This window comes from Rhineura floridana, chromosome 8 (assembly GCF_030035675.1).
Source record: "Rhineura floridana isolate rRhiFlo1 chromosome 8, rRhiFlo1.hap2, whole genome shotgun sequence".
Classification (NCBI taxonomy): domain Eukaryota; kingdom Metazoa; phylum Chordata; class Lepidosauria; order Squamata; family Rhineuridae; genus Rhineura; species Rhineura floridana.
This window is the reverse complement of record NC_084487.1, coordinates 51316756-51329882: the sequence shown is the minus strand read 5'-3', so window position 1 is coordinate 51329882 and position 13127 is coordinate 51316756. Positions and strand designations below refer to the sequence as shown.

The window sequence follows — 13127 nt, the reverse complement described above, 5'->3', positions numbered from 1 at the left end:
GTCTGGAATGTTCTCCTGACCTGGATTGAAGCTCCACACCAATTTCCTGTAATAACATAATAATAACCTCTCTGCCCCCAGGGTGCTATTTCTCCTCAAGGACTAATGTTTGCAGTAAAAGAACCTCCAGGACAGGTGATGATTTTCCATAGGAAACTGGTATAGTGCCCCAATCCAGATGGCTGCTTTTTCTTCAAAATAAAAGTGGCCAGTTTAATCACACTTTTTAAAGAATGTGAATAATGTGACATGTAGTTTGGCCCTCATATGTATGTGCAGTGGAGAAATGGAAGGGGCAAGCTGTCCTTGTTTTGAGCATTCCCACAAAAATGCTCAGGAACAAAAATGTGCCTTGGTAGAATTATCTGTGCAAAATTCATGTTTGGAGGGGTAGTAGTAAATTGTTAGTTTGACTAAAGGCAAGTCAAAAGCAACTTGTTAATCAAAGTTGCTTAATGTGGATTAAGGACTATGTTCCCTGTGTGTATGGGTAAAGTGCTTCCTTGTATGATATTAAAAGCAACTTTGATCCTCTCTCACAATGTTTATGGATTTGTTTGTAAATGCTGTCAACACAGTATAGAAAGCACAAGAGATATTTTAGAAGTAGGATCTAACCAGTAGATCCAAGGGCATGTGAAATGGCGTTCAGGGCTCCTGCAGCACCTCTGGGAAAACATCCTGCCCCACAGTTTTTAATAGTAGCTTATAAACTCCTAAGTTCTTCCCAGTGGAGCAAACATCAGGGTGAGGGTGGGCAGCAGTTTACATGAGGAAAATAATGTGTGGAGAAATCAGGGCTGGTCCCCCTGTTAGGCAGAGTGAGGCAACCATCTTAGGTGGCAGCCACTGGCTGTCGCCCTCTTTAGAGGACAGAGCTGTGTGTGCTGCATGACCTGCCCTGCACGCTTTAAACTAGCCTACTAGTCTGTTGTTCTCGCATGTGGGGAAGAGGATGCTATCCCACCACCAATAGCCAGATTCAGCTGCCGGTCCAGTTGGCTTCTGTACGTGGGATGTTGGGAGTGTGTGCCATTTTGTCCTTCACCTTAGGCAGTAAAATGTCTTGGGCAGACCCTGTGGGAAATGGTTAAACTTAAGCGCCCCTCCCCCAGGAGCTGTTGTTCCAATTTTCTTCTCTCCCTCTGCAGCTCTTTGTTGTTGCTGTAGGTAGAGATGGAAGACATTCACAACGCTCCAGTTTCTCACCCAGTTGGCCCTTGGACAGACCTGAGAACATTGCCAGGGAGAATTTAGTTTAATCCATTTCCTGATGTAGGAATAATCCAGTAATTAACATTCCCAGTGATATGTGACAGAAAAAAATAACTCTCTTAACCTTGTGCTGGTTCATTAGCTTTTCTTGGGTGGGAGGGGGATTACTCTCTGTCTGTCCAGAGAATTCTTACCTTGTAGCATTGTTTATGCCTATGAATTTCTGATTTGTTAATTTTGTTGGATAGATTATTTATTTATTTATTTATTTATTTTGTATCCCGTCCTTCCTCCCAGCAGGAGCCCAGGGCACCAAACAAGGCACTAAAAACACTTTAAAACATCATACATTAAGACAAAACAACGTTAAAAACATTTTAAAAACTTTTTTAAATGGTTAAAAACATTATTAAAAAAACATATTAAGCAATTCTGACACAGACACAGACTGGGATAGCTCTCAACTTATTGTTGTGGTTAGAGAGAAAACACTAATTCCGTGAGCCTAGCCCCCATTTCTAGCACCCGTATTCTCCATGTAGGTGGATGCAAGATCTCTAATCACATAAAGGATTGCGTAATAATGCCAGTTAAATGTTTTATTAGCCTTGTATTTTAAGCTGACTCTGATGTTTTAATTATCTGCTATGCTGTTTCTGTTTTTAACAGTTTAATTGTTGATGATTGTTTTATTATTTGACTGTTAGCTGCCTTGAGCATTACTCTGGTAAGCAGAAAAAGCAGGATATACAATATTCTACTAAAGAAATTTATTTATTTATTATTTGATTTATATCCCACCCTTCCTCCCAGCAGGAGCCCAGGGAAGCAAACAAAAGCACTAAAACACTTCAAAACATCATAATAACAACTTTAAAATACATTAAAACAAAACATCTTTAAAAACATTTTAAAAGCTTTCAAGACATCTTAAAAAAAGGTTAAAAGCATATTGTTTTTACAAAAAGATTTAAAAATATTAAAAAGCAGTTCCAACACAGACGCAGACTGGGATAAGGTCTCAACTTAAAAGGCTTGCTAAAAGAGGAAAGTCTTCAATAGGCACCAAAAAGATAACAGAGATAGCGCCTGTCTAAGATTTAAGGGGAGGGAAATTCCGCAGGGTAGGTGCCACCACACTAAAGGTCCATTTAGATGATAAGATGGTATCTGCAGGAGGTCCTCACCTGCAGAGTGCAGTGATCAACTGGGTGTATAAGGGCTAAGACGGTTTTTCAGGTATCCTGGTCCCAAGCTGTATAGGGCTTTGTACACCAAAACCAGAACCTTGAACTTGGCCCGGTAGCAGATGAGCAGCCAGTGCAATTCTTTCAGCAGCGGGGTGCCATGTTGGCGATACCCCAGTGAGCAGTCTTGCCGCTGCATTTTACACCAGTTGCAGCTTCCGGACCAACCTCAAGGGCAGCCCCACATAGAGCGCATCACAGTAATCCAGCCTGGAGGTTACCAGTGTGTGGACAACAATGGTCAGGCTATCCCGGTCCAGAAACGGCCACAGCTGTCTTACCAGTCGAAGCTGGTAAAAAGCACTCCTAGCCACTGAAGTCACCTGGGCCGCTAGCAACAAGAATGGATCCAGGAGCACCCCTAGACTATGGGCCTGCTCTTTCAGAGGGAGTGCAACCCCATCCAAAGCAGGCAACCGACCAATTATCCAAACTTGGGAACCACCAACCCACAGCGCCTCCGTCTTGCTAAGATTCAGACTCAGTTTATTTGCCCTCATCCAGCCCACCACCAAGGCCAGGCAGCGGTCCAGGGCTTGCATGGCCTCTTCCGCTTCAGATGTTACAGAGAAATAGAGCTGGATATCATCAGCGTACAGCTGACATCTCATCCCAAATCTCCTGATGACTGCTCCCAAGGGCTTCATATAGCTGTTAAACAGCATGGGGGACAAGATGGTACCCTGTGGCACCCCACAGCACAACTCCCAGGGGGCCAAAAGACAATCACCCAGTGCTATTATCTGAAAATGACCTTGGAGATAGGATCGGAACCACTGTAAAACAGTTCCTCCAATACCCATCTCACCAAGTTGGCCCAGAAGGATACCATGGTCAATGGTATCAAAAGCTGCTGAGAGATGAAGTAAGAGTAACAGGGTCACACTCCCCCTGTCCTTCTCCCGATAAAGGTCATCCATCAGGGCGACCAAGGCCGATTCAGTCCCATAACCAGGCCTGAACCCAGACTGGGATGGGTCAAGATAATCTGTTCCATCCAAGTGTACTTGCAATTGCTGCACCACAACCCTCTCAATCACCTTCCCTAAGAAGGGGGTATTTGCGACTGGTCGGTAATTGTCACAGTCCAATGGGTCCAGGGTGGGCTTTTTCAGGAGCGGTTGGTCGGTTGAATCACTGCCTCTTTCAGGGCAGCTGGAACCACTCCCTCCCGCAATGATGAGTTGACCCTGGATCTACTCGGTCAAACCCCCTTGGCAAGCTTCAATAAACCAAGAAGGGCAAGGGTCAAGAGGACATGTTGCTGGCTGCATCATCTCAAGCACCTTGTCTACATCATCAGGCTGCATAAACTGAAACTGTTCCCAAGAAGTTGCAGCAGACATTGCACTGGACACCTCATTGGGGACTACAGTAGATGTGGATGGGGCATCAAGACTGCTACGGAGGTGAGCATCTTTACCCTCAAAGTGCCTTGCAAACAATTCACAGTGGGCCTCTGAAGGAGATTGTGGTGTCTTCAGGATATATGGCTTATTTGTACATGTATACAATCTGAGTGTAAGATGGAGGGGCTCACAGCGTTGCCCTAGGCTCCTTCTGGGAAGAAGGATGGAATATAAATTTAATAAATAAAATAATAACAAATAATTAACACCCCAACAGATCTTGCTTCCCCATTAGGTTTCTGGGGGACACCCAAAAGCCTTGGCTTAGGGTTCAGCACACAGAGCAGTAAAGCCTCTCTGTGTCTTTTCAGCTCCACACCAGACTAACTCTCTCACACACAAGCCTACTTCCGGAGGGGGGGGGGAGAATTATCCTGCAAGAGTTCCTATAGCAACAGGACTGCTCTGGGCCACTTCAGTTCAGTGGGAAATGGGTCACATTTACTTGCCTGCCCAGGTAGAAACCTTAGAATCAGAATTTAAGTCAGGGATGGGGAACCTGTTGCCCTCCAGATGTTTTTGACTCCCATCAGGGATGATAGGAGTTGTGGCCCTCCAGATAGTGTTGGACAACAAGTTCACCATATCTGATTTATGCACACTTAATAACTCCAATATTTCAAGATCAGCTGCAATATGGTCTAAAGCCATTCATTTTAATAGTTATTTTTTTTATTTATTTATTTTTAAATTATATCCTGCAGTTTCTCCAAGGTTGGCGGTTCCACACAGTGGTTACCCATTTAGCCTTAAAACAGCCCTTGTAAAATAGGTTAAGCTGGGAAATAGAGATTGTGCCATGGTCATTCTCCTCATATTGGTTTTCCATGTGATGACAGAAAGTACTCACAGTTCTAGCAGATTCTGAAAGCCATGACTTACAGCCCTAATGCACATGGGCAGGAAACAACTAACATTTTTGTTTGCTAGACAAAAATAGCAACATCCCCCAGAATAATGGGAAGTTACCAATGAAAGATAACCTTTTCAGGAATCCTGTTTCCTCCACACCCAAAGCACTTCTATAAATGCCTCAGATTAACCTCTGATTGGTGTGAGTTACTAGTAATTAGTCAGTGAGCTCAAAGGGAGATAATGGATGTTAATGAATGCCCAGGTAATAAACATGTCTGTTACTATTTCCAGTAGAATTACTGAGGCATGGCTTATAAAAAAATGAAACTCTTCTTTGAAGTCTTAGGTACATTCTGTGCAGTAACACTCCTTTATATACTTTGCCAAGGCTTATTTGAATTGTGATCTTGTTGTGGAAAGGCTTGTGGGCACTCCTATGACAGCCGATATTAAGTAACTAATCTCATGGAGTGGTGGGTAACTATGAAATCACAGGAAATAATTATTAAGAGGAAGAGGATGCAGGGATGTATATTTAGTTCATGGGCTTGTGTATTGCTGGATGTCCAGAAAAATAACAGCATGAGAATGGGAGCTGACGATAAAGGATTGTCTTGAAAAATCTGACTATGATTCCATTCATCATGGACCTTAAAGAGCTTTTCCTAAGAGGCAGACAGGGTACTTCTTTGCTATGAATTTTCTGCAACATCCCAAATACTGGCTACAGTGAAGATGAGTTATGAATTTCAGATGACTATGCCTGCAAACCCATTCAAAACAGTGTTCATGACGTGGTGGCCAATAGGACTTATATCTAATAGCTCAAACTGACTGGTGATGTTAGTACACTAGGAAATTGGATGAACTCAGCTGGATCCTAGGGAAGGCAGGGAATTATTATACCTGTAGATGTTCTAGATATCTGTCTCCATTCTTTCATAGCTGTCTCTACCCAAGCCCTTGAACTGTTCTTAGGTTAAAAGCATAGCCAACAAACCATTGCAACTACTGAAAATCAAAAACAGGAAGAGTTGGGTTTCAGTTTATATTATCAGCAGCATGCAGAAGGAACCTGCAAAGCTGCTTTTTGCCATAAGCCAGACCATTATTTCATCCAGCCTCGTACGGTGTACTCCACCTGGCTCTCAGGTAGAGATATTTCCCAGCCCTGGAACCTGAGATGTTTTTAGCTGAAGATGCCAGGGATTGTTTGTGGGCCTTCTGTATGCAATGCATATGCTCAGCCACTGACCTATGTGGTAAAACAAGTGCTACAAAAATTCCTGGAATGTCCCACTGGATGATTTAAGGTGGTGGGATGCCATGGCACAGAAAAACAGCATGGCAGGAATAAGGAGGTTAACAAATTCAATAAAATATTGATATATATTTGAATGGATTATTTTCCACTGTGAAAATAATATGCATTTTGTACATTAAACCATATATTGCAACAAACCCTCATCCAAATTTAGTAGCAGCTGTTGCTAATATATGTCTTAATGTTAGGAAATCATATCCCTAAATGCATGCTATATGCAAAACAGTAGCATGATCCATACACTTGTGATTTCAGGCTGCATAATAGATGTAAATCTTCATTATTCTACTGTATCAATGTACCGCTATGCGCATCCCAATCTCTGGGCAGTAAGAGAGCTTGGGGTTTCTATGCATAGTTTGGCTTGATGTTTCCTTAGAACAAAGCTCACTGGAGGTTTATGGTAACTTTTTGTGATTTATGGTTTTATTTACACATATATTCAGGCTGAGCATAAGGTAGTAGGGCTCACAGTATTAATCCTTCCCTAAATCTTCCTTCCCCATTAGGTTTCTAGGGGACTTCCAAATCCATAGCTCTGGATTCAGCACACAGAGCAAATCACACCTCTGTATCTCTTCCCAGCCAGTTCAAGATTAGACTGGCTATATTTCTTTCACACTTGCCCAGAGCCAGAGGAGGGGGGAAGTTGAGCCCTGATTCCCAAATGGCTCTCTCCTTCCAGAATTGCCTGTGTCCATTGAGATACATGCCCTTAACAAACTCTGCCAGGGATATCAATGCAATCTCTGGTAGTTCTGCTTGATCCATTAACCCTCAGTCTCACAACTAAGAACCACAGGGCTGTGAGGACCCATAATATCAGATAACAGCTAGACTAACTCCTCTGCCCTAGTCCTATAATAATGCTTTCAGTTAGGCATCTCTGATTACAAGAAATTAGATCTGAGCTGTCTAGCTGTTGGAATTCTGTTGGACAGTTTAATTGACTGGGCTGTTTGGAACAGGTCACTTAAAACAATCAGAAGAAAAGCAAAGCTGGAAGATCAGATTTCAAAGTTGAAGGCAGGTAGATCAGTTGCCAAGAGGGTAAGGCAAACAAGAGGCAAGGCCTATTATTATTATTATTAAATTTCTGTCCCGCCCTTCTTTCCATAAGGAGCCCAGGGCAGCAAACAAAACTCTAAAAACAACTTTAAACATCTCAAAAACAAACATCTTAAAAGCATCTTAAGAATAAAAATCTTAAAAACATATTTTTAAATGTTTAAAAACATCTTAAAAAGCAATTCCAAACCAGATGCAGACTGGCATAAAGTTTCTACTTCAAAGGTTTCTTGAAAGAGGAAGGTCTTCAGTAGGTGCCAAAAAGAGAACAGAGATGGTGCCCAGCGCCAGCGCCAAAGGACAGCCAGGTTGGGCCCTGGCCAAGGGTCCCTGCAGCCCAGAAGGCCCCTGAAGGGTCCATTGTTAGGGTGGGAGGGTAGCTCTCCCCTTCCGCGATCCACTCATTCCACTGACATCTCTGTCTTCTGCTGCTGCGTGCCCCTACCGCTATCTTGGTTGGTGGCAGGCATGTGTATGCACATAGCGTACTGCACATGCAGGCCATCAACCAAGATGGCAGCAGGGGCATTAGCCCCTTAGAGAAGCCTTCACTGCCATCTTGGTTGATGGTAGCCCTGCGTGCGTAGCAGCAGAAGACAGGAGAGAGGTACGTGGAACAGGCAGAGCCCAGTCATGCCTGGCACCGGCTCTGATGGCTAATATTTTCTAATATTTAAGGGGAGGGAATTCCAATTATGCACTGGGCTCTGCTCATGCAAATGCTCTAGAAAATCCTGCAGACCACATTAGTGCAATGCACACAAACATGAGGGAATTTGACTGGATGATGACTCTACTACAAGCAAGTCATAATCCTAGCCAGGAAGGAAAGTTTTAAAAATGAAATATAGGTTCCTGGAAAGGGGGGAATGAGAATGGAGGGGTGGGAGGAAGTAGCCCGTGACATTTTTACAGCCTTATTTCATACAGCAATAGTTGCCATACTTGAGGAAATAAATCACCCCCCCCCATATTTTGGCTGTGAGTAGTAGGGGAAAATGTGATAGCTTCCAAACAAACAAGGGTGCTGTCTTGAAGGGACATGAGTGAATACCCTGCAACAAAAATTGGCTGTGTTATTACTGTGCTCTAAAAGGCTTGTGTAGGAAGCGCCCTCTCCATGCTAGAGAGAAGACCATTAGAATCTGTCAATTTGAGTTGCTTTCAGTTTCTCATTTTTCCAATCTTAAATTCAGTTCTCCACATTTCCATTGCTAAGTCCTCATAAAAATCGATCCATTTAGTATGAATTTCTCCAAATATGCACTTTTTTCTATCTAATTTTCTCTAATATACACATTTTTGCAAGCAAATTCCCCTAATGTAATGCATATTTGTGTTATTTTCACCAGTATTTCAGTTATTTTCACTTATCTATGCGTATTTATGCACAGCAGCCTTTCCCAATCGTTGGGTCCCTAGATGTTGCTGGATCACAATTCCCATCATTCCTGAGCATTGGCCATTTTGGCTGGGGCTGATGGGAGTCGTAGGGCTCATCCAAACGGGGCGGGATAATCAACGTTTTCCATATCTGGTTCGTCATCTGACAATCCTCACTTTGCCTGTTTGTTCGCTCTTTCCCAATAAAAAAACTGCTTTTTTTTGTGCCCACACACAGCGAGAGGACCCGTACTTCTTCTCGCTTTTCCCCAGCTCCGCCCATAACACTCCCCCCTATCAGCCAATTGGTCCGCAAAAATATGACATATGCTCCTCTCCCCCTTTGCAACAAAGCACAACAAGGCGCATGCGCTTGAACGTATGAGCGCGGAAGTTTGAATTTCCTGATGGTTTGGTAGTAGTGGCTGTAATGGAGTTCCTTGTCGCTCATCACTCTGAAGCAGCGCCGGCCGGAGTGTCTCCAGGTGCCCCTGACCATCCAGGGGGATTGTGGGCAGTGCAAGGGATCAGCGCTTGTAATCACCGGGTGAATCCCCCGTAACCCTTGGGCCCATTCACTGCAGGGTTCAGCCCCGGACCGTTATGTGGCTCGGCAGCAGAAATGCTGCCCCTGAGGGAAGCAAACAGGACCCCCCATGGGTGGCCGCTCTTGGCTCGGGCAGGGAATGCGGGCAAACAGTCCCGCGTGCTGCTGTGTCAATCTGCTCTGAAGCAACCAGCACAGGCTTTGCAGTGTTCCCTCTGATAAAAGACACATGCAAACCACTTATATGCCTATAATTCCTGTATTTTTGTTTGTTTGTATTTGCGATATTTCGCAAAACTGACTGTATGCTTTTCTACCTTTAACGTTTCTGGAGATACACATGATTGCAATTCCACTTATTTCTCCAGAACAGCAAGTAACAATGTGTCATGTCTAGGAAGGTAGACCACCAGTCTCTATGGTTGCAGGTGGTTGAGACGCTCTAGCAAACCACTTATAAGCCAATAATTCCTGTGGGTTTTCTGCTTGTATTTGTGATATTTCGCAAAAGCGACTGTATGCTTTTCAGCTCAGCTGGGCTGCAGAGAACCTGCAGGCTGTGGTTGAAATTGACAAGACTCAAAGAGAGTAGCCTTGCAGGCAGGAAAGCGAAATTGACTAAGGGTGCATGAGTGTCTGTAATCCAAGAGGAAAGCCTCTATTTCTCTTCTCCCCCCCTCTCCCTCGACTCTAGATGCCTGGAAGCAAAGACCAATACGTTCAAGAAGGGCATTTGATGCGGGGGGTGAGGGGTGGGAGGTGGAGGTTAGGCAAAGATAAATATTTTCTTCCTTGAAAAAGTTTACAAACAACCACAATTGCAGATCTCACCCTGAGCGGCTGCCCAGTTTGCAGGCTGGCTAAAAATTAGCCACTGTTGCTGCTTCTGCGCAAATGCGTTTTTTTGCATCTGCGCAGTAGAAGTTGCAGGGGGCCCCCCTAACACCACACCATTGCTATGATAGTTTCCTTTTTCCTGGGCTTTCCCCGGACATTCGCACACATGTGCAACAGTGGAAATACGTGATTGGCTGAGAATGAGGGAAGGGATATGGGGAACCACCCAAGAACCGCCCATCAAATGCCCACAGCTGTAAAGTCCGTGGTATTGCATCCAAGCGCCTGAAGGTACAGGGGATGATTCCCGGTTTAAAAAAGCAAATCGCATGATTTGTGGTATTACAGGAGTGGATTTCACCGCATGAAAATGTGCAAAAGCGTGAGGCGTCATACGGATGACCGAAAAATAATGAAAACACAAAGCGATCATGTCACACATTTTACAGTTATCTGGATGAGCCCCTAGTCCAACAACTTCTGGGAAACCAAAGGTTGGGAGAGGCTGACCTAGAGTATGCATTTTTGTACACATTACTTGGAGAACTACATTGCAAAATTCAGAGAATGACTGCGTTTTGGTTCTCATATTGTTTTGGGAAACATAAATTAGATAGATTTGTCTTTAAATGCAAACTGAACTGAATTTCTTCCTCTATCCCTAGTGATTTTTCACTAATAGGAAAAAAACATTGCGGTTTAAGAACGTACCTATAGCCAACAAATATTGCTATCAAACTTTGAAAAGCAGGGAAATTCTGCAGCTATAGTGAATGCTCCAGGGGAGCAGGAGAGCTGACCACCTATCTGAGATATTGTACTGCCTTACAAATTTGTCAAAATGCAAACACATATTTGGGTTGGTCTTTCACAGTCCCATTCACTTCCTGTGTAGCTTGGAAGAATTTGGGAACAGTTAGTTAGAACTAGGTATGCCTTTCTATCTACTATGTATTTCTATAAATAAAGTAGCTTTTCTTATTTTACTAAGTCTTAAGTCTCAGTGATCTCAATGCAGGGTAAAAATCTGCTTTCTTAGGTAAATGCACACACACTGGCACACACTCATTTCAGACCGCTGTTACTCTCTGCTTAACTAATTTACACCACAACAAGTAATAGGATTACAGGTACTCTGTGAGCATGGCTGATTTTTAATGAATTTCAACAGATTATGAGAACACTGACAGAAAAAAGTCCAAAAGGGGTCTGGTTTTCTCTCTCTTTTTACACTTTGAACTCTCGATTCTCTCTGACTGTTTTGTGTAACACCATGAAAAGTTAGAGGGTTGTTAAGCAAGTGTTTCTGAGTTCAGGACTATAAATTTTGTAAGGTTTTGTTTTGAAATGAGCTGATGGGAAGCATCAGAATGGCATAGGAGGTATTTTCAATTTAACATTGCGGAATGCAAAAAATCCATGCTGACCATAGTATACAGCCACTCGCGTGGCTGCATAATACAGTGAATAGACTGGAGAGGGAGGGTCTCTGCAGGGATGCATTAAGCAGCTGCTGAATTTAATTTCAGAACTTCAGCTTTCAGTTAAGAAACATTCCCATGAATGCAGTTGCACATAGGGTTGCCAGATTCCTGGCCTGAGACTGATCCTGTATCTTTAGGAGAAGAGGAAGTCAGCCAAGTGCAAGTGTTCTTGCAACCCTGTAATGAGAAGAAACACAAGGCATAATTCTGCCTTCCTCCTGCACAACTTTTAAAGATACAGAAGACGTCTTGGTTGCCAGGCCCGGCCTGCAAGAGGTCTTCTGTAGCTTTAAAAGTTGTGCAGGGGGAAGGGAGAATTCCACGTTGTGGTTTTTCTCATTACAGTGTTGCAAGAACACCTGCACTTGGCTGACTTTCTCTTCTCCTAAAGATACAGGATCAGTCTCAGGCCAGGAACCTGGCAACCCTAGTTGCACATAGGTAATAGAACTGAGGCATTTGGAATGTATCTTCATCTCAAAAATCTTGAGATAAAAATACCCTGAAGAAGGAGAAAAGTGGTAATTTAAACTGTGGAGCTAGTTTGCTACCTTGGTTTCCAAAAAGCAGATGATTTGCAATGGAGAAGGAAAGGAGTGCTTACTCCTTCATCTGCGAGTCACCTTTTTTTCCTGAAGCCACCTTCCCTAGCTGCTTTTACTCCCCCTTGCACGTGCATGTTTGAGATGAAGGCTGATGAGGATAAAAGGGGAGGTTTTTCAGGGGAAAACCACTGGAAGGGGAAAGCTTGTTCTTTAGTGCAAATTCTCCCTAGGATGATTTGCAAGGCAGAAGGGCCTGCCAAGATTTCATTGCTCCTGGCGGCCGGGCAACATGCAATCTGTTCAACATAATGGAGTTTACCCTGAGACAAGCAACTGTAACTGCTGCCTGTCTGCAAAGTGTAAGGCCACCTACATGACAGGGTGTATGGGGAACCTGCAGGTATAATTCCTGCCATTGCTACCTGCTGCAGGGGTACTTTGTAGCACCTGCATGTGTGGCCAAAGAAACGTGTGTGTGTGATTTCTGCATGCGATGACCTACATGTATTCCCACCCACCCCCACTTTTCTCCTGCATGGAAGTATGCTTTATGTTAGGACATTGATACTGTTTGAATCAATACAAAACTTTTGTAGAAGCAGGAACTGAGAGGCAAAGGAATTTACTGCAAAGCAGGCAGAACAGCAGTATCATCTTCTGGAAAGATGCATGAATTGCATATTTCTATTCAATGTCATCTAGGCTGGAGTCCTTATGGATCCCATTTTTTCCTTCTTGTATCATATTTTTTCTTTACTATATATACTCATCTATATTTTCTTGACTACTATGAAATTCTGGCCTTTTCCCCTTCCCTTATCCTTTTTTCTTCCCGTTTCTCCTTACCTTTCTCATTTTCTTTCTAGTAGACAGGTGTGGTGTTGCTGGTGTGATCCATCTTAGGTAAGATCAGCTCACTAGTTGAAGGCCAATGACCTATACAAAGGGTTGCCAGTCTTTTTGAGCCAGTAGGCACATTTGGAATTTTGTAAGAGTGCAGTGGGCACCAGTCACAAAATGGCTGCTGTGTGATGTGTGACATAATACAAAATGGCTGCCACATCTAAAAAGGGACAGGACTAGGTGCAAACAAGCTATGTCAAACACCCCTAGGCCCTACGTCAACCACCACTGACCTTTCCCCTCCCCTCTGCTCAGAATGGTAGGAAGAGTGGGTGACCAGTCCTGGTATCCAGAGAAGTGTGGACATGTT

At 43.6% G+C, this 13127-nt stretch overlaps 1 protein-coding gene across 7 annotated transcripts in view; it reads left to right on the top strand.

Moving 5' to 3' along the window:
* The window catches only part of LOC133390575 (solute carrier family 23 member 1-like), a 65351-nt gene that overhangs the window by 34560 nt on the left and 17664 nt on the right, over window positions 1–13127 (top strand). The gene's annotated exons all lie outside the window — the stretch shown is intronic.